This window comes from Simochromis diagramma, unplaced genomic scaffold (assembly GCF_900408965.1).
Source record: "Simochromis diagramma unplaced genomic scaffold, fSimDia1.1 OVJJ01000393.1, whole genome shotgun sequence".
Lineage (NCBI taxonomy): Eukaryota > Metazoa > Chordata > Actinopteri > Cichliformes > Cichlidae > Simochromis > Simochromis diagramma.
Window position 1 is genome coordinate 4,319 of NW_024386730.1, and position 21,040 is coordinate 25,358.

At 45.3% G+C, this 21,040-nt stretch overlaps 2 long non-coding RNA genes across 2 annotated transcripts; one reads left to right on the forward strand and one right to left on the reverse strand.

The window, feature by feature from the left end:
- Positions 1–268: 268 nt before the first annotated feature.
- On the reverse strand, positions 269–10,831 carry LOC120730794. The gene is made up of 6 exons (XR_005695254.1): positions 10,782–10,831; positions 10,512–10,703; positions 10,268–10,357; positions 6,367–6,462; positions 3,996–4,079; positions 269–1,866 (listed from the first exon to the last, which is right to left on the reverse strand). It is a non-coding gene; the product is annotated as an uncharacterized LOC120730794 (long non-coding RNA).
- Positions 10,832–13,642: 2,811 nt separating this feature from the next.
- LOC120731201 lies at positions 13,643–14,426 on the forward strand. The gene is made up of 2 exons (XR_005695366.1): positions 13,643–13,843; positions 14,171–14,426. It is a non-coding gene; the product is annotated as an uncharacterized LOC120731201 (long non-coding RNA).
- Positions 14,427–21,040: the final 6,614 nt, after the last annotated feature.

Here is a 21,040-nt window from a genome sequence, read left to right on the forward strand (position 1 = left end):
AGTCCATTTGGCCTCTCAGGGCCACCGTAGCTGCAGGTTAATATTTATATTTTATGTTTTTAACTTTTTATATTCAGTGTTTTCAGAGACCCTCGCAGCACATAACGAGTTCAGATTTAGTGTTTATTATCTTTTATTTCTTCATCCTTTGCTTGTTTGCCTTTGTTTCCACAGTAAAAAGTGTACCACTAACTCGACGACCACCTCTTCTTATAAAGTTTTACAGGTTCTAGTTATCACCGCCAGAAAACGATAACAAAGAGTCAAGTGCTGTGTCAGTGTGGTTTACTAATAAAGAGAACACGAATTACAAAGTAGAAAAGAACTATAAATTAATAAAGCAAAACAAGGCAGCTCCGAATTGGTCTCAGGCACTAGAGGGCAGCACATAGTCAGAAACATCCTTACAGTCAGTGTCCACATTTTAGGTCCACGTGGGCCCTCAAAAAGTATGTTTATTGACTAATTATGCTGCTTGCCCTGTTCAGACTACTTCCTGCCTGCATGTTGGATCCAGAGATTTAGACGTGTTGCTGCCATCAATTCAAAATAAGTTCATATTTTTTTTGAAACAGAACAAAAATCTCAGATTAATAATTTGATATTTTCTATGTTCTACTGTAAGTAAAATTTAAGAGCCTTGCATATCATTGTATTCTGTAGTTTTCTCACTGAGAGAAAACTACACAACAGTCGGGTCGAAAACACATTTTAGTTTTTAATAAGTAACCTGCTTTGACACCTAACCTGCACTGACCTCTTAAATAAAGCCCCTGCATCATGCTCCACGGTGTTTATCTATTTCATTTTGCAGCTGTGACAAAGATGGACGAGGCAGGTAAACACTACTCAGATGGGATGCCATGTGTGAAATTTAAGAAAATTAAATTATAAAACCATCACAATTACAACAGAGTTCAGTGCAGGTTGGAACTGTCCACCTGTGTCAACATACTAATAGAAAAACATCAAGCTAGCTAAACTACAGCCACATCTTAAAGATGCAAAAGCCTGGATGACTTTAGTTAGAGAGGAAAGTTATGATGGTTTGGACGTGTGCAGAGGAGGGAGAGTGGATATCCTGGACAAAGGGTGGTGAAGATGGAGCTGCAGGCAGGAAAAAGAGAAATACAACAGAGGGTTGGTTAGAAGGAGGAGGATGCTGGGATGGAGGCTGATGAGTCACTATGGAGACCAGTAAAGGGAACATCCAAAAGAAATGGATGTAATTCAAAGAAAACTGAGGCTACTGTAAAAATCTGAGAAACATGATGCACAGCCAGATATTTCCTCTGGATGGCAGAGTAACGCTGGTTTCTTGTTCTGTTTTTCATTTATAAAGCAGCCGCTCTGCTGTAACACTCAGTGTAGCCAGTAGATGGCAGCAGATTTATACTGAGCTTCTCCTGCAGGAGGAGGAATGAATAAAAAAAAACAAACCTTTTCAGTGACGACCACGTGGTGACAGAAGCCGGGTTTTCAACTCTTTTACTGGTAATTGTAACATTTTAATTAGGCTTTTTTGCTGTTTTTGTTTTGAACAAACAAATACAAAAAGGAGAAAAAATTAGTTTCTACTCATGAAAACATTTCAGCTGCTACCAGAAACTGACAACTTTTAAATCTGTTGTTTGTTTGTTTTTTTCATGTCAGCTGCTTTATGGTTTGTTTCTCGTAGACTAAGGAAGTTTGAGTCGAATTAACAGAGAAATGAAAGTGAAACATGTAAAAATCTCTGTAACATGTGGATGTCCTCTGGTCCGAGGTGCTGGGGGGACCAGTTAGAGACCAGCAGCTGGACGTCAGTGGTTGGACTGGTGGACTACTTCAGTGAAGAGTAGACGACGTCTGGCTCTGGTTTAAAGTCTGAACACAAACACACACAGTTCAAACAACAGGAAACATGATTACAAGCTTTGTAGTTCAATCAAGACCTCCAACCTTTCTGCATCACACACAGTCCCAGTTCAGACTTTACTGGGAACCAGTTCAGATACAAATCACACTTTAGGTGCCTGTTTGGTTAACAGAACTGAGCCTGGAGCCCACAGAGCTGCAACAATTTGTTAAGCAAGTGCATTAAGTCACATTTTAAAAGATGAATGATTTGCTGCTTCCAGCTTCGCTCTCATATTTAAGCAAAGTTTCCGTCTTATTATTAGAGAATTTTATTTTTTTGTGAAAATGACGCCACATATTATGACTTTGTATCGACGGCTTCCCATCAGGATGCACAAAGAGGGTGAGAGTATGACCTCAGACCTCTACAGCTGTGCTGAGCACCCTGCTCCATACTTTCTTCTCATACCACTGCGCCCAGCAACACATTCATCAGATTTGCAGTTGACTCACGGTGGACGGTGTCATTTCTGGGGACAATGAGTCTACCCAGCGACTGTCTCAGTGGTTTAAAGACAACAACTTGGTCCCCAAAATGTCCAGGACACAAGACAGGACCATGGACTTCACTGTGATTAAGCACGTAATTATCAGCAGGAACTGTGTGGAAAATGTCACAGACGTCCAGTTTCTGGGATTTTACAACAACAAGAGCCTGAACGTGTGGTTAAGAAGGCAAAGCAGAGATTTAACTTCTGCAGGGTCCTCATGAAGAATATTATCCCCTGAGACTCTTTATTTTTTCTTTTTTACTTTCTTTGTTCTTTTGTTCTTTCTTTTCAGATTGCTTAGAACTCTAGCTTCTAGCAGGTGCTAAAACATAATAATAATAATAATAATAATAATAATAATAATAATAATAATAATAATAATAATAATAATAAACATTACCAGGGACTTCCACCAAATGAAAACCCCAAGTCGAGGTGACCTGAGTAGGTCCAAGTGGATAAGGGCTCTTGGTGTCCTTCTACCCTTTTTATTCCCGTGCTAGGCATGTGGACATTACATGTGCTTCATGGGGCTGTGCAATTTGGATAACTTGTGAGTTTATAGGTGTTTTTCTTTGTAAACTTCTTCAGTAGTTGTCATGACTATTGTGATGGATCATTGCACAGTTGAGTGGTGGAGTACTTTAATGACTGATGGGGGTTTCACAGTTTTTTTCTCCTCTTAACACCTGTGCTGTGAACCAATGACTGATCGGATAGAACTATGAAGTGTTTCTGAGAAAAACAAAGGTGCCATCAACCGAGCTGCAAACTTTGCTCAAGACTTTACCGCAGAGATTGTTTGACAAGCTGAAAACACGTGAGTCAGACTTTACTGGAAACCATCTCAGCAACAAGTTACAGCACTTCCACGCTCCACAAAGTTTAGCTGTGAGACATCGATGAAATAAACAAAACTCAAACCTTTAACCCACAGAGCTCATCAGCTTATGTCTCTCTTCTCTCCACCTCAACAGGCTGAGCTGTGAGACTTCGTGGCTCAGGAAGCTCGTCTTGTAATCGGAAGGTTGCTGGTTCGAGCCCCGGCTTGGACAGTCTCGGTCGTTGTGTCCTTGGGCAAGACACTTCACCCGTTGCCTACTGGTGGTGGTCAGAGGCCAGTCTCTGGCAGCCTCGCCTCTGCAGCTGTGGCTACAATGTAGCTTGGCATCACCAGTGTGTGAATGGGTGGATGACTGAATGTGTAAAGCGCTATACAAATACAGGCCATTTACTTAAAGAACAGGAACCACCAGCAGACTCGTCTGTCTGTGCAGCTTTGGACACAGTTTACAATATTTTAATCTGCCTTGGTGCAGCACCTCAGTTCATCCTCACTGTGAAAGAAGCAGCTTTAGTTACGCAAAAACTTCTTATTAGAGTTTATCTTCAAACATTGTTTGCAGAGCTCAGTTACTATGAACACAGAGGTAGGAGCTCCACCAGGTCATGAGATCACATGGAGTCATCTTCCTCCTGATCCCAAGGTTTTATCCCCTGTCCAGCACCCTGGCACAGACGTGTCCAGGACAGCTCCAGGGGAACATTAGCACTCTAATGTTTAGCTCTAAAAAATACCTGACTGCAGAAGTGAAGAAGCTTTACCTCTCGTGTCTGATCGCTTTTTCTTCTCTTTGATGATTTTTCCATAAGTGACGTCTTCAGTTCTCCCTGCAGCTGCATCTGTCTCTGCACAGTAAAACACTCACAGTCACACTGTCACTGCAGACAGAACAGCTGACACATTACAGCTATGACAAAACATGTTACAGATAATAGTCAGACACACACTGTGTGTGTTTCTGTGACTGCCACACACCTGGTATCTTTGGATCAATAACTTGCTGTCAACACCCACAGTGGGTCAGAGTGGGCCGACACAGCTCTGCAGCTCAACACTGGATCCTCACAGAGCTGTGTGCTGAGCCCCTGCTCTATAATCTGATGAACCCTGATGACACCACAGTGTCCAGGACAAACGACCTGATCACTGACTGACCACGAGGAGAGGGTCAGGACTTCCTGTTTCTGCAAGTTTACTTCAAGCAGAAATGACCCAGGGTCTAAACACCACAGAGCTGGTTAAGATGAACAGCAGAGACTTTCCTGAGGGTCCTCAGGAAGATCCCCATACCATGGCTCCACACGTTAGTGTATTGCTTCTGTGTGGTTTTGCTGTTGCACAGAAAAAGGAGCTCCACAGGGTTACTGGATGGCTTCTCCCAACTCTGGAGGACCTACATAGTTCCTGCTGCCTCAAAAAGGCTAATATCATCATCATGGCTTCTTTGGACCGTGCTCATGTTTGAACTGTTACCATCGGGCAGACAGAACCGACCGATTAAAACAAGGACAAACAGACTGGAAAACAGTTTTTATTGCAGAGCTGTGTCACCAGTCAGTGCTGACATGAATGAGCTCTGTGCACTAAGGAGCTGTGCAGCTTGGGAGAACGTAGAAAGGTTGCTTTAGTCTTTGTTCATTAGTTTTTATCCATTATATAGTTTACAGTTTTTAAATAGTTTCCATGATGCTGAGGCTGCACTTGTGTGCGAGGCGGGTGGGGGAGTATTTAGGGTTTCACTGTTTTTTTCTCCTCTCTGCACCTCTGCTGTGAACCACAAACACCTTCTTGCACTTTTATTAACTGAAGCAGTTTGTGCTGCAGCTGGTATCAGACTAATGCTGGGCTCCAGACACTTCACAGCCAAAAGAGACAAAATAAAGGAGTTATTTTGGTTCTTAGAGCCGTAACAGCACAATACTGACTTATTTGTCCTCATAAAACACTTTAATGAATAGAGCCTGGTCACTGCTCTGTGTTTGGATTATTTAGTGAGTCACAAACACACAGCAGTGACAGGACAGATTTAAAGTTTACACTTTTACTGCTGTTTTCAGTGCTGCCATCTTGGATTACTAACTCAGGGGAAGTTTCAGTGTGGGAAACTTAAGTTGAGCTTCATGTTCCACAGAAAATCTGATTGGGAATAATTCACAGTTCAGAATCCTTCAATCCAACATTGGGCCTCGGTGCAGCAAGAGTCCATCCTCGTGTGAAAGAAGCAGCTTTAGTTATGTGGAAACTTCTCATCATTAAATATTTTGTGTTCAGACAAAGAAGATGTTTAATCACCGCACCGCTTACTGTGTGTAAACAGTATTTGTAATGAAGCATCGCACACACAGTAAGTGGGGATTTTTTATAAACTGCTCGTCACAGTTTCTCCTCTCAGCACCTTTGCTGTGAGCCAATCAGTGAAAGGATAGATTTGTGAGGCCGCCATCTTCTCTCAGTGCAGACTGACACACTAAACACAAGCACGAAAGGCGACATGTTCTCATCAGTGTTGTCAGACTCATACCATAACACCTTTACTGATAAAGCACTTTGAAATTAACCAGGGTTCACACAGTGCTGTTCATGTACAAAAAGCATGAACACAAAATGAAGTCAATCAGGTTTAAAATAGAGAATTAGAAAAAAATTACAGTCAACCTCTTAAAAAGTGTGAAAGTTTTAAACTCAGAAAGAGACGAGGCCTAACGTGGAAGGGCAGATCATTGCACAACTCTGGCGCAGCTACAGTCACACAGTCTCCTCTAAATCTATGCTTAGTTTTTGTCAACTTAAAGAGCTTCTTATAGGTGGCTCCAAACGAGCAGGCAGATATACATGGCTGCAGTTTCAGACTGAGAGCAGCCAACAACAGGAAGATTCTGTTGTGGTTTGCAAAAACTAAAATAAAATGTTGTAAAATTGAATTAAAGGACAGCGTGGCTGAAAACACTCTTTGGTCTGTTTGGCCTTATTTATAGGACTCATGTTGACAACTAAGTCATCCTCTTAACAACCTGTGTGTGAGCTGCAGCTGAAGTTGTGCGACCGCAGAAGCACACTCGAACACAGAAGGATAAAAACCACGTGAACATCATCGGGACGTTTTTATGTAGAAGTGAAGAAGAGCAGCTTTACCTCTTATCTGTGATCGTTTGTTCTTGTCTGTGATGATTTTTCCATAAGTGACGTCTTCAGTTCTCACTGCTGAGTAAACTGCAGCTGGATCAGTGTCTGCACAGTAAAACACACACAGAGGACGTCACTGCAGACAGAACAGCTGAGAACAGACCTGAAACTGCTGCCACTCACAAATCTTTATATGAAACACTCAGAGAGTTTTCAGTTACTGCTCAGGTTATTCTACAAGTTTAAAATAGTTCAACATGAATTAAAATGTGAGGTAAAGAGACCTGATAAAGGACGAACTGAATGCCAGACATGTCAGCTGATCAGAATAACAGGACGTCAGACAAACTGTTAAATTATTGACTTTATAAAAGATAAATTCAGAATTTAGATAGTGAGGCAGAAGGAATTTATTATGTTGGTGTCATAAATATGAAAGAGTAAATCTTAAAAGGAAAACTGTGAATAATACTGCAGGAAATTAGTTTATAATAATAGAAAATTTACAATAATAATTAAGTCTTTCATGTTTTGTGTGAGTTTACAGAAATGCTCTTACAAATAACTCACGTGTTTCTTCCTCTATTTAACATTCACACCTCTGTGTTGAAACACCTGCAGATGAAGCTCTTATTGTTTCTTCCTCAGAAACAGTGGCAGACTCGTTAGTGTTAACCACAGACGACAAACACACCGTTCAGCAAACACAGAACTTAACATGGTGTGAAAATCTACAGACAGACAAATATTCATTTGCTGTACATGAGGTGATTGTTGTTATAACTGACCTGTTTAAATGTTATTGAGGCTTACAGTCTGCATTATTAGGGGCGTGGCCCAAAGGTGTAGATTTGGTTTTGGCATTGGTGGGGACGGATGATTCAACCGCCGAACTCTGCCCTGTTTCTTTTTTTTTCCTTTTTGTCTTTGCTTCTTGATTTAAAAAAAGGAGAAATATACCTGCCTACATATGCTATTCTACATGGTTTTAAACCGTTTAAAATTACTATTTTATATGTGAATTATATGAAGTTAAATTACTATTAAACAAATGACTGACTAAGTATTTTAGGCTTCAGTTTACTTCAGCCATAATCTATATAAATCAGGTATCATACAAAAATAAAAACAGCTTCAAATACAGTCATGACAATAAAAGAATATGACTTTAAGGACTTAACAACATCTCTGACACATTAGCACTAAGGGAACACTGAATGACCTGGTGGTTTTTGTCCATAAAACTCCTCGTCTAAGATGACCACAAAGTAAAAGATCTCTCAGCAAAATTATGCAACATTTTAGGCACTATTGCTCCTACCAAATCAGTGAGCTGGGATGTTTTATTCTATACATGAACTACTGTTACAGCAACAGACATGGACCACTGGTGTCCCACACAACAACTCAATGCTATGCGAAGCAGCCAAACACATGCCTGCTCCTCTCATTAACTGAGATAAACTGCTGTCATATTGGTTTTACATCTATACTGTCCAGTGTCTCCTGGTGGACATACAGCAGCATTGTTTAATCTCATTTGAGTCATTGTTGACCTTAGTCATGTTTTTAGTCTTCTGAGAGCACTGAAGCTTCTTTCAGCCTCAGCCAATGATACTGGGATGATGATAATAAATACTAGTTAATCTACAGCACCATAACATCAGTCAGTCACTGTGACCTCGCCTCTTCACCTCTGTCTGAGCTACAACATGGCAGAGCTGCCTCTGTCACCTGATGAATAACAGTGAGACATGCCAAATAAATGCAGTCACACATGTGCTTCAAATACAGTCATGAACCAACAAGTCATCATCCAATTTCACCTGTGATCTTGTGTCACCATTACTCTCTGAGCTTTGTGGTGGTTCTTCTGTCATCTGACAAATAGGACATACATGACAAGAATTCTTTGTGCAGATCTTGACTCATCAGTAATGTTTGTAGGCTGAGTGTATTTCTAAAACAATTTGTGCAAACTGCACTACAAGGGGGAATATTTGCAAAATCATGACTACCTCATGATATTTGTCTCAAAAAATAACCCTATGAATACGTCAGTACCATTAGGATGAAATTATTGTGTCACCAACATTTTAACGTTAGACATATAATTTTAACAGCCTCTGTAAACTACAGTGGTTTGCAAAAGTATTCGGCCCACTTGAACTTTTCCACATTTTGTCACATTACAGCCATAGTTTCTTTGAAAAATACTTTCTTATATCCAGGTTCTTCCTTTTTGCTGCCGTCCTCCTCCCAGCGCAGGATTGCCGCTGCTAAAACTAAACAGAGCTCCCTGAAAGGCACAGCCAATCACATTGGCCATATTTGTCACATGACGTAGGACTCCAGTAGAGGACGTAATTTAACTCTTTCTGCACCGCTGGGTGAATGAGGTGCGGTTTTTTTTGTTTTGTTTTTTCTTTCTATGGGTTTTGTTTTTCTTTACTTGACGAGATCAAATTATTGGTGGGGACACGTCCCTTCCGTCCATGCCCAATCTATGCCCTTGGTGTGGCCTATTTGTCTGTTGGAGTCCCTGAACTGCACCTCTGCTGAGTGAAATTCTAGGATCTTATTTAGATGTTACTGAGCACTAATTAGCAGCTATCAGTCCCTTTCTGTTTGTCTCATACAGTCTATGGAGAACCTTGATAACCAAGCTAGCTAACATTAGCTGATAAAAAGAGTCTCTCCTGGCTATAAAAGCTAACATGATGCTAGGGATGGGTATTGATAAGATTTTCACGATTCCGATTCCATTTTCGATTCTGTTTAACGATTCAATTCTTTATCAATTCTTTTTAAAAAAGGAGAACACTAAGGTCGATTAGCTTAGAACTTTGTTTTATATCGTCTCTTTGAACAAGATAGAAATTTAGGAGTAGCATGGCCTTACAAACCCAACAGTGAGATCTTAAGAGATCCAGCCTACGGCTCTTCAATGGGGCGTCACAGGGTCCCCAGGAAAAAAAAGTTGTAAATGTAAAATAATAAAATAAATATTCTTCTGTAGCAACAATTACAATTACACAAGAACATCCAGTAATGTCCCTGCCTACAATTAAACACGTTCACTTACCGAAAATCATCTGCTGTGGCAAATGGGTGCAAGGCTTTTACCACAAACTTAGTCACTGCTCGGTGACATTCGTCTATCCTGGCCTGAAAGGAGACGCTACCGGTAGACTGTCTGTCTCATCATGGTCACCTAAACGCACAGTAATGGCAGGTTTTGTAATAAGGCAGATCGCGCTAACATAATATGCACTGTTAGTTGATTATTTACCTGCCGCATTAACGGGAGAGGACGTGCAAACGTTACCGCTGCTGCTGCGTTGAGATTCACGAGTCCGGAGCGGAATTAAAAACACGACATTCATTTAAGGTTATCGCGTGTTTTGTGAGTTAATGCTTTTGCATATTTGTAGTGTTTCCTCCCTTAAATGAAATATCTGCTTTGCAAGTATTGCAAGTTGCCCTGTTGTCATCTGTTCTCGTAAAGTATAACCAAACTTTTGAGCGTTTGAGCCGCCATGTTTCCTACGAGGTAAATGACGCTCCGCAACGTGGTGACGTCATTCAGGGCGACTGGAATCGATAAGGTTCTCAACAAGAACCGGTTTTCGATACCCATCCCTACATGACGCTGTTAAAAATGCTAACTTTTAGTTTCTGAAACCAGTGGATGAAGTCATTCTGGTGTTTTCCATCTTTGATATACAGTCTTGTAAGTTCACTGACCAACATCTTTACTACAATCACACGTCACAGAAACTGTCACTCAAACAGCATCAACATTGGCTCTTAGTGTTGTAGTTTTCCACTCAGCATTTCTCTGAACTCTTAGAACAGTTTTCTCCACACTGGAAAACCACATCACCCACCAAACGTCCCTCGTTATTACCTCTGCTGTGTTTCACAGGCTGCTGTTGACCATGTGATATCTTGACGTCACTGTATGTGACATCTTCTCCTGCAGCTTTGTCTTGATCTGCTGAAATTTAATTTAACAGTAATACCATTTATTGTATAAGAAACTAAATGTTACTTGCACAGAAACACAATATAAACACTAACACGTAATCATAATAAATGTTTAGATTATTCAACAAATCAAATTCCTCGCATGAAAGATCAGAAAGTCTCACCTTCAGGTTTTCTGTGATTACATCGTCTCACCAGCAGAACCAGTAACACCAGTAGCACCAAAACACAGATTAATCCAACAGAGATTAACACATGAAGAAGAACAGAAGAACCAGGGCGAGTAGCTGATGTAGCGATAGAGGTGGATGTAGGTACAGTTGTGGGAGTAGATGGAGATGTGGTTGTAGATTTCCCTTAAACATACAACATGTAATCATTAGTTTATTGTGAATGTTGAAAGCTGCAGAAACACAGACAGGTGAGTGTGTCACCTGTGACAGTGATCCAGCTGGATGGAGACTCTCCATGACCGCTGATGTCACACTTGTAGAGGCCTTCATCAGACCTGGAAACATGCTGGATGGTCATGTGACCTGTAGGCTGCTTCCTGATGAGGGAGCCATCTTTATAGAAATCAGCTGGGAGGTTGGAGGGAGTGGTCTTTGTTTTACAGAGCAGAGTGACGTCATCTCCCTCCATCACAGGGAGGACAGGACTCTGCAGGATCACTGATCCACCTCAACACAGAGACAAACTACAGCATTTCATCCATTTACACACAGCTTCATCAACACTAACTCCACACACTCAGCTTACCAGCGACTGTCAGGTTAACCATGTTACTGATGGGACCCTCTCTGGACTCACACCAGTAAACTCCACTGTCATGGGTGAAAACATCGATGTTACAAGAAGAACCAGCTGGTTTTCCCCACCCATTTCCACACTGAGTCCTCTGTCCTTTGCTTGCGTTTCTCCTCAGAGTCCATCCAGCAGAGCTGTCGTCCTCCTCACAGCTAAGAGACACAAAGTCTCCTTCAAAGAACTGAGAGCTGCTGGGACTCACAGTCAGACGAGCTGTGAGGGTTGAAATGAAAAACTGATGATCACGTCTTTGAGATCTTTACTGAAAGTTTTAATCCAAATGTGTAAAACCTGTCAGAGTTGATCAGGTTTAAACTGTGACAGAAGAAGGTTACTGACCTTGGTTTGTTGTGCAGCTCAGCAGTGAGATCAGAACTAAAGAGAAATGACACTCAGGTTGATTTGACATAAACACACAAAGGTGATCACTCAGAACAACTTTGTATTATTTGATGTTTCCCTCTAAGACAGAAACATCAAACTCTCCATGTTGTGTCGCCTACAGCCCAGTTTGATCTTCCTGTCAGAGGAAACGTGGATCTAAACCAGGTCAGCAAAAAGCTGCTCGTACTAAACCAGAGACTCCAGGATTTCACTTTTCAACTTCTCGATGATCAGAATTATTAAATAAAACTGATCACATCATTTCATGCTTCATGAGCTGCTTCTGTAGTTACTGTAGAACAAGGAAGTACTTCAAGTTACATTATAGTTACACTGAATACAGACAAACAACTAGTACTGAACTAAGGTCTGTCCTCTGCTCTGTTCACACAAACACCAACATTTTATTTCAGCTTTTCACTCATAAATTCATCAGTAACTCTGTGAAACTTCAGACCTGCAGTTGGTCCTCGTGGTGTTTGAACTTGAATTCAGCCTGATTTGTTTTTCATGTCTTCTCCTCCATCATCAGTTATCAGGAGAGCAGACAGTCAAAGTACAAGAATTCAAACAAACACAGAGATTCTACTTACAGAGCAGACACAGCACAGATGTTTCCTTCATCGTCCTTCTCACTCATTTGAGCTTTTTTTCATTTCTGTCACTGACACCAAGTAAAGCCCGCCCTCTTCCTCTGAGTCTTTCTATATTTGTACAAACACAACGTTCACAGAGCGTGTGTCTTTGAGATTCATGCATTAAAGCTATTTTAAAAGACTACAACCAGTTACAATATTTAATCCAACATTTACTGATTCAATTCAGTTTTATTTATCTAGGGTCAAATCCCAACAACAGTCACAAACCCAGTTAATACAGAGAAAACCCAACAAGTGGACAATCGCATTTGATCAGGAACTTAGATTAATAATAATGAATAATTAAATTGTGGTTTAAGGTTCATAAACACTTAGTGCCTGGAAAGGAAAAACTCAATGCATCATGGGAATCCCGGCAGCCTACGTCTATTGCAGCATAACTAAGGGAGGATTCAGGGTCACCTGGTCCAGCCCTAACTATATGCTTTAGCAAAAAGGAAAGTTTTCAGCCTAATCTTAAAAGTAGAGATAGTGTCTGTCTCCCGAATCCAAACTGGAAGCTGGTTCCACAGAAGAGGGGCCTGAAAACTGAAGGCTCTCCCTCCCATTCTACTTTTAAATACTCTAGGAACAACAAGTAGGCCTGCAGAGCGAGAGCGAAGTGCTCTAATAGGGTGATATGGTACTACAAGGTGATTAAGATAAGATGGGGCCTGATTATTTAAGACCTTGTATGTGAGGAGCAGGATTTGAATTCAATTCTGGATTCAATTCTAGTCTCAGAGAACTGACAGGGACTATTATTTAATACAGTTTTTCTGATGGCTTGAGCACATTTTTTGTAACTATTGGCTATTTTTGCAAAACTCTACACACAAATAAGAAAACTCTTCACCAAATCAGCAAAACATTGTGGTTTTCTTGTAAAAGCTAATAAACCTGCTTAACTCTCCAAACCTTTGTAAAAATGGTATTTTTGTATCAAACAGTTAATACAAGCATCACATTAATAAGCACACGAAGCACCAACTACACACTGATGGTATGAATAAAAAACACATCTGGCTTTTGCTTTCTCTGTGCACAAGGTAGGCCATGTCAGTTTGAGGTCATACTTTTGTCGTAGGTCCGTAAACACAGAGGGATCCAAACTTCAAGTACTGGTGTTTATTCACACACATCAAAACAAACACAAGTGTTTATTTCCAAGTTAAAACAAAATAGTAATTTCACTGAGGACAAAAAGAAATCAGTCTACATCGCGTCGTCTCTCTGCGTCCGGCCACAAAATTTTGCATACATCACATGCAATGTCCTCTAGTCGAAGGCAAAAATATCTTCTGGAATGGCGTATCCAGGCCTGACATGATGCCTGGTCAATATCCCCACATGCCTCTTCCACTGCCTGTAAAAGGGCTATGCATTGATGGGGATGACAGTCATAGACCTTCCAGCGCCAGGCAGAGAAGAACTCTTCAATTGGATTCAAGAATGGAGAGTGTACAAAAGGCCCCGTAGTTATGGGTTTATTCTGTTCAGTTGTTAGTTCACCTGCAGTTTTTAGAGTGGCCAGTAGAGGTCACCCCACCGCTTTGTATGAGAGACTATGTCCAGGGAGAGACGTGGGCAAAGCACCTGAGCTTTTCTGCTCCAGATTACTGGCAGAGAATTGGTTATTCTGTGAGAAGTGTGCGTTAATGAGCAACGTAAGTTGGTGATGTGTGAGGATGTGATAATAACATGTGTTTGGGACTGTAACCAAGGTTAGGGGGGAAATGATTATGTTTCTGTCTGTGCCGCTAGCGGGTGCTAAGCTAAGCTAAGCTAAGCTAACTTTCCTGCCGTGTGGTTGGGCATAGCTGTGTACCTGGTTAGCTCTCTCAGGGGGTCTATGTGTGAGTCGTGGGTAATATATGGCCTATGGTATTAAAGGGGATGTTAGTTTATTTCCCGCCTGGGTTTATGTTGATGTACTCTGGAGATATTGTTGTGAACACTTTAGTAATGCAGTATTTTCTTTCCGTTCCATTCAGAGACCACACACACACACCCATGCCCACGCACCTAAACCTGTATGCAATACCTGCTCCTCTGACAATCCCTGTTACCTTCAACTGTGTGAAGTCAATACAAGAGTCTGCACTATCCTCGGTGTCTTCATTGTCTCCCTTCTGAACATTCATCCGGGCCTTGAGCAGTGTTCTGGCCAACACTCCGGGGAGTGGTAGCTGCAAACCTGAAATAGCACCTTACAGTCCTTCCAGTACAAGCTATCTATCCAACATTAATGGTCCTTCGGGCCGGATGTGAGCTGCCTCTACCCTAACAAGATGGATGTTATTCAGAACTTCTCAGCTCTTGGTGCGCGCCCACGGCGTAATGTACGGCGTCCCCTTCGCTATGAAGCTTATGAGACTGACTTCCCCGGGCTTGGTGCAGGTTACCAGGAGGAAAGTGAGACAGGAGGCGACACCCGTTCTTCCCACCATCCTCCGTCTGACCCCTCTGATGACCGCTCACACGGCCATGTCACACCATTGAGAGCAGAGTTAGAAGATATACAGCGTGAAAGGTTCCTGTTCCAGCAGTCACATGACGAGATGAGAGCCGGGCTGGCTAATTTCCAGGCCCTTCATGCTAGTTTGCTGCAGTTGCTGGACCGTGCAGAGAGTCTGCAGCTCAGTGCACCGCCCAGAGCCCCTGCTGTTCATCTCCAGCCACCCACTGCTGAAGAGGAAGAGGACTGGCCTCCACCACCTCCTCCTGTTGTGTTCAAGGAGGAGTCTGTCTCCAGCCAGGGTCCGGTTGCGGACCGCATCGATACGATGCTGAAAGAGCTCCAGGATCTGAAGAGGGAGTCTATGGCTGCACAGGAGAGTCAGATCATCCCCCCACATGAATCTAGGCTAGGGTTCACTTCTCCTCAGCCAAGGATCACCTACCCTCCAGCGCCGCCTCCGAGAGCACACCCCCCTCCATTGCAACCACTGCCAGCTCCACCCCCGTCCTCATCTACTCCTTTCTTGACCTACAGGGGGCCTCGTCCAAGCATTCCCAAGCTCTCACGCCGTGATCCTGGGGAATTTGCTCGTCTAAAGATGGCGCTAGAGAACTTATTGCCCCCGGAGAGTTCAGAGCTCTTCAGGTACCAAGTCTTGTTAGATCACCTACACCTGGAGGAAGCAAAGTTGATAGCGGACGCTTACCTCCATTCTGCCACGCCCTTCAGTGACACTATGAACGCTCTTAACGACAGGCTTGGGCAGCCCCACCAGCTTGCCCTGAGAAGGATTGCTGCTGTCATGGACTCACCTGACATCCGCCGAGGGGATGCAGCCGCATTTGAGCGATTCTCTCTCCACATCCAGTCGCTCGTGGGCATGCTGAAGACTTTAGGCCCTGATGGGGAGGTCAAACTCCAGTGTGGCTCCCATGTGGCTCGACTCCTTAGTAAGCTTCCTTCAGAGCAAAGGGCTGATTTCCGTCGGTGCATGTACAACCATTCTGGTCAGGCTTACACCCTGGATGACCTGGCTACCTGGTTAAAGTACGAATCCTGGTGTCAGGACTATGACGGCTTGCCCACTCCAGCGATCACCAGAGAGAAGCCTGATGTCAGACCAAGCAGACGCTCTGTTGCGGTTCTTCACAGTGGAGAGAGCTCACCCAGGTCACTAGGTACCACTCCAAACAAAGCTAGGCAGCAACCCTACTGCGCCTTTTGCGATAACCGTGCCCATCACCTGAGTCAGTGTCAGGAGGTCATCAAGCTGAGTCGCGAACAACTCACAGACTGGATAAAGACTAACAAGAGGTGCTGGCGTTGCGCACGCTCCCATCAGGCAGCACAGTGTACCCTCAAGAAACCCTGCAGCCTGTGTCAGGGTCGTCATCTGCAGGTCCTTCACGATGTGAATTCGAAGTTCGTAAAGCCACATGGCTCAGTGTCTGCTCCTCCACGAGAAGGTGAGAATCCTACGGGCGTCCTGTACCTCGATCGTCCGACAGAGAGCGGCCAAGTCCTGTTAAAGGTTGTCCCAGTCATCCTTCACCATAATGGCAAGACTTTGAGCACACACGCAGTTTTGGATGATGGGTCAGAGAGGACTATGCTGCTACCCACCGCTGCCCAGAAGCTTGACCTTCAAGGCATTCCAGAGACACTTCCATTGCGCACTATCAGGCAAGATGTGCAAACGCTGTATGGATCATGTGTCTCATTCGAGATCTCCCCTGGTGGCAAACCTGGGCTGAAGTACAAAGTCCGCAACGCCTTCACCGCCACCCGTATCGATCTAGCCGAGCACAGCTACCCGGTGGAGTCCTTGCAGCGGAAGTATAGACACCTCCGAGGCCTGCCTCTCCAGTCCTTCAAGAAGGTCAAACCTCTCCTTCTGATTGGCAGTGACCACCCACAGCTCATCACTCCAACTGAAGCTGTCCGTCTTGGTCCACCGGGCGGTCCCGCCGCTATGCGCACCAGGTTAGGGTGGACACTACAGGGTCCCTCCAGCCTTATAGGTTCCTCTTCGCTGCCACAACAGTGCCTCTTCACGACCGCCATTCCTCCCCAGGTGAGTGAGCTACTCAAACATGTAGAGAAGCTATGGCAGGTAGATGTTGTCCCGGTGCCAGAAGGCAAGGTGGTTACCCGTTCACGAGAAGATAACTATGCAGTTAGCCTGCTAGACCAGAAGACAGTTCGCGTGGACGTCGAGGGCATCCAACGTTATGCCACCCCCCTCCTTCGCCGCGAGAACATGCCACACCTTAAAGCTAGCCCTAGCGCAGTCGTTCCCAGTTTGAGAAGTGTGGAGAGAAGGCTCCAGAAAGATCCAGAACGAGCTAAGGTCTACCGGGCGGAGATAGAGAAGTTGGTCCAGGCCGGTTCGGTGGTTAAGGTGCCCCCCTCTGAGGTTGCTCAAGCAGATGAGTCATGGTACATCCCTCACCACCTTGTTAGCCACAATGGCAAAGATCGCCTTGTGTTTAACTGTTCGTTCCAGTTCCAAGGCCAAGCCCTCAACGAACATCTTCTACCTGGGCCCACCCTGAGCGCATCGCTCCTTGGTGTCCTCCTTCGCTTTCGAGAGCACGCCGTAGCCATCAGTGGGGACATTAAAGGTATGTTCCACCAGATTCGCCTTCTTCCCGAAGATCGTTCCCTCCTGCGGTTTGTGTGGCGGGATCTACACCCCGAGGAACCGGTGGCCGTTTATGAATGGCAGGTCCTCCCCTTCGGTACAACCTGCAGCCCATGCTGTGCAACCTTCGCTCTGCAGCGCCACGCCAGGGACCACACGGAAGGAGATGATTCGCTGCGTCACTCTGTGGGACAGTGCTTCTATGTTGATAACCTTCTCCAGAGTGTGCCGACCCCTGAAGAAGCCCAGGACCTAGTGGACAGGTTAAGAGCCCTCCTGTCTTCTGCTGGATTTGTCCTTCGCCAGTGGGCCAGTAATGAACCCAGCACCATTGGCCACCTACCTGAAGACCTCAGATCCACAAGTGCAGAACTTTGGCTCACTCAAGACAAATCAGACACCTCTGAGCCAACTCTAGGCCTTAGCTGGCACTTCCCCACGGACACCTTGGGTTACAGACACCGCAAAATCAGTTATGGCGCCCCCACCATGCGGAATATTTATAAGGTTCTCGCAAGCCAATACGACCCACTTGGCTTTATCCTACCGTACACCACCCGAGCCAAGATGCTGGTGAGGCGCCTTTGGGATCAACAGAGGGGATGGGATGACCCGCAGCTTCCGCCAGAACTACTCCAGCAGTGGAAAACCTGGGAAGAGGAATTGCTGTTCCTTGCACAAGTCCTGCTTCCTCGCCCGTATCTCCCAAAGCACATCATGGAGGCAGTTAGTGAGAGAGAGATTCACATATTCTGTGATGCGTCAGAGCAGGCTTATGGTGCGGTGGCCTACATGAGAACAGTGACAGGTGATGGCAGCTCACATCTAGCCTTCCTGATGGCACGCTCCCGTGTTGCCCCTAAACGCATTCTCTCCATGCCCAGACTTGAGCTGTGTGGTGCCCTCTCCGGAGCTCATCTTTCCAGTCTCCTTAAAAATGAGCTCACTCTGGACATAAAGAGAATAGTGCTGTGGTCTGACTCCACAACTGTACTCACCTGGTTGAGGTCCCAGTCATGCCACTTCAAGGTCTTCGTCGGCACCCGCGTGGCTGAGATCCAGGAATTAACTCACTCGCACACCTGGCGCTATGTGGACTCAGCCCAGAACCCCGCAGATGATATAACCCGGGGGAAGTCCCTTCTCGAGCTGACCAGACCCAATAGATGGAGTCAAGGGCCTCCTTTCCTGCTCCTAGGTCCAGAACAGTGGCCTCCAGAGCCAAGTGGCACCCTGGCTGAGCCTCCAGGCCCATCTGAGCTCCGTAAAGAGACCTTTTGTGGATTTTCCACCACCTTCGACCCCGCCACTTCGAACTTCAGCAAATATGACACCTGGACACAGCTGCTGGAAGCGGCTATTACGCAGTTGCATGGGGCGGCCAAAGGCGGTGGAACTTCATCGGCTTATGACTATGTTCGAGCAGAGATGAACGTCCTGAGAGAAGCTCAACAGGAGAGCTTCCCTGAGGAGTATCGACTTCTTAAGCAGGGGAAATCCATCAGTCGCAGCAGTCGTCTCCTCGCACTATCCCCTGAGTTCGACCACGAGAATGAGGTCATCCGTGTAGGTGGACGTCTTCGCCGCTCTGAAGATCTCGCCTTTACCAGCTCCCATCCTTTAGTTTTGGATCCGACACATCCAGTCACCCGCCTGTTCATCCAGGACGTCGACAGTCGCCTGCGCCATCCAGGGCCAGAGAGGGTCTTCGCAGAGATTCGGCGCACTCATTGGATCCTGAGAGGCCGGGAAGCAGTTAGGTGTTTTCAAAGGACCTGTCTTGAGTGCCGCAGATGGAGAGCCCGACCGACTGTTCCCAAGATGGTGGACCTGCCAGTTGCGCGCCTCCGCCTTTACAAACCTGCCTTTTATTCGACAGGCGTGGACTGTTTTGGACCCTTTGAGGTCAAAATCGGGCGCCGTATGGAGAAGAGGTGGGGCATCATCTTTAAGTGCCTAACTATCAGAGCGGTCCACCTTGATGTCCTAACCTCCATCGATACAGATGCCTTCCTAATGGCACTTCGACGTTTCATTGCCAGGAGAGGAACTCCAGCTGAGCTGTACTCAGACCAAGGGACCAACTTCCGTGGGGAAGAAAGGGAACTCCAAGCAGCTTTTGCAGCCATGACCTCTGACCTGCAGAAGCTCCTGGCTCCCCATAAGATCGTCTTCCACTTCAATCCACCAGCGGCTCCTCATTTTGGGGGAGTGTGGGAGCGGGAGATTAGGTCTGTCAAGACGGCACTCTACACTACAGTAGGATCCCAACCCCTTCAAGAAGAGGTCCTCCACACGGTCCTTGTGGAGGTGGAGGGCATCTTGAACTCCAAACCACTAGGTTATGTCCCGTCTGACATCAGTGATCCTGATCCAGTGACCCCCAACTACTTTCTGATGGGGCGGCCTGACGGAGCACTTCCTCAAGTGGCTTATCCCAGAGAAGAGCTCCTGAGTCGCCGGAGGTGGAAGCACTCCCAGGTGCTGGCTGACCACTTCTGGTCTCGATTCGTCCGGCTGTACCTTCCAAGCCTGCAGCTTCGGCAGAAATGGCAGTCATCCCCCGCAGATGTCACAGAAGGTTCGGTGGTGATGATCGTAGATCCTCAGCTGCCTCGTGCTTCCTGGCTCGTGGGCTGCATCTCCAAAGTCCACCCAGTCCCGATGGGCACATCAGGTCTGCTGACATCAAGGTGAAGGACCGGACCTTCACCCGACCTGTGGCGAGGCTGGTGGTACTGCCTGCCCTCCCAGACGAAGACAAAGGACAATCACCGTGACTTTGTTTGTAAAATTGCCTTTTGTTGTGAGCAAATGTACTTCATACATTTGGGGGCGGCTGTACAAAAGGCCCCGTAGTTATGGGTTTATTCTGTTCAGTTGTTAGTTCACCTGCAGTTTTTAGAGTGGCCAGTAGAGGTCACCCCACCGCTTTGTATGAGAGACTATGTCCAGGGAGAGACGTGGGCAAAGCACCTGAGCTTTTCTGCTCCAGATTACTGGCAGAGAATTGGTTATTCTGTGAGAAGTGTGCGTTAATGAGCAACGTAAGTTGGTGATGTGTGAGGATGTGATAATAACATGTGTTTGGGACTGTAACCAAGGTTAGGGGGGAAATGATTATGTTTCTGTCTGTGCCGCTAGCGGGTGCTAAGCTAAGCTAAGCTAAGCTAACTTTCCTGCCGTGTGGTTGGGCATAGCTGTGTACCTGGTTAGCTCTCTCAGGGGGTCTATGTGTGAGTCGTGGGTAATATATGGCCTATGGTATTAAAGGGGATGTTAGTTTATTTCCCGCCTGGGTTTATGTTGATGTACTCTGGAGATATTGTTGTGAACACTTTAGTAATGCAGTATTTTCTTTCCGTTCCATTCAGAGACCACACACACACACCCATGCCCACGCACCTAAACCTGTATCCAATACCTGCTCCTCTGACAATCCCTGTTACCTTCAACTGTGTGAAGTCAATACAAGAGTCTGCACTATCCTCGGTGTCTTCATTGTCTCCCTTCTGAACATTCATCCGGGCCTTGAGCAGTGTTCTGGCCAACACTCCGGGGAGTGGTAGCTGCAAACCTGAAATAGCACCTTACAGTCCTTCCAGTACAAGCTATCTATCCAACATTAATGGTCCTTCGGGCCGGATGTGAGCTGCCTCTACCCTAACAAGATGGATGATATTCAGAACTTCTCAGCTCTTGGTGCGCGCCCACGGCGTAATGTACGGCGTCCCCTTCGCTATGAAGCTTATGAGACTG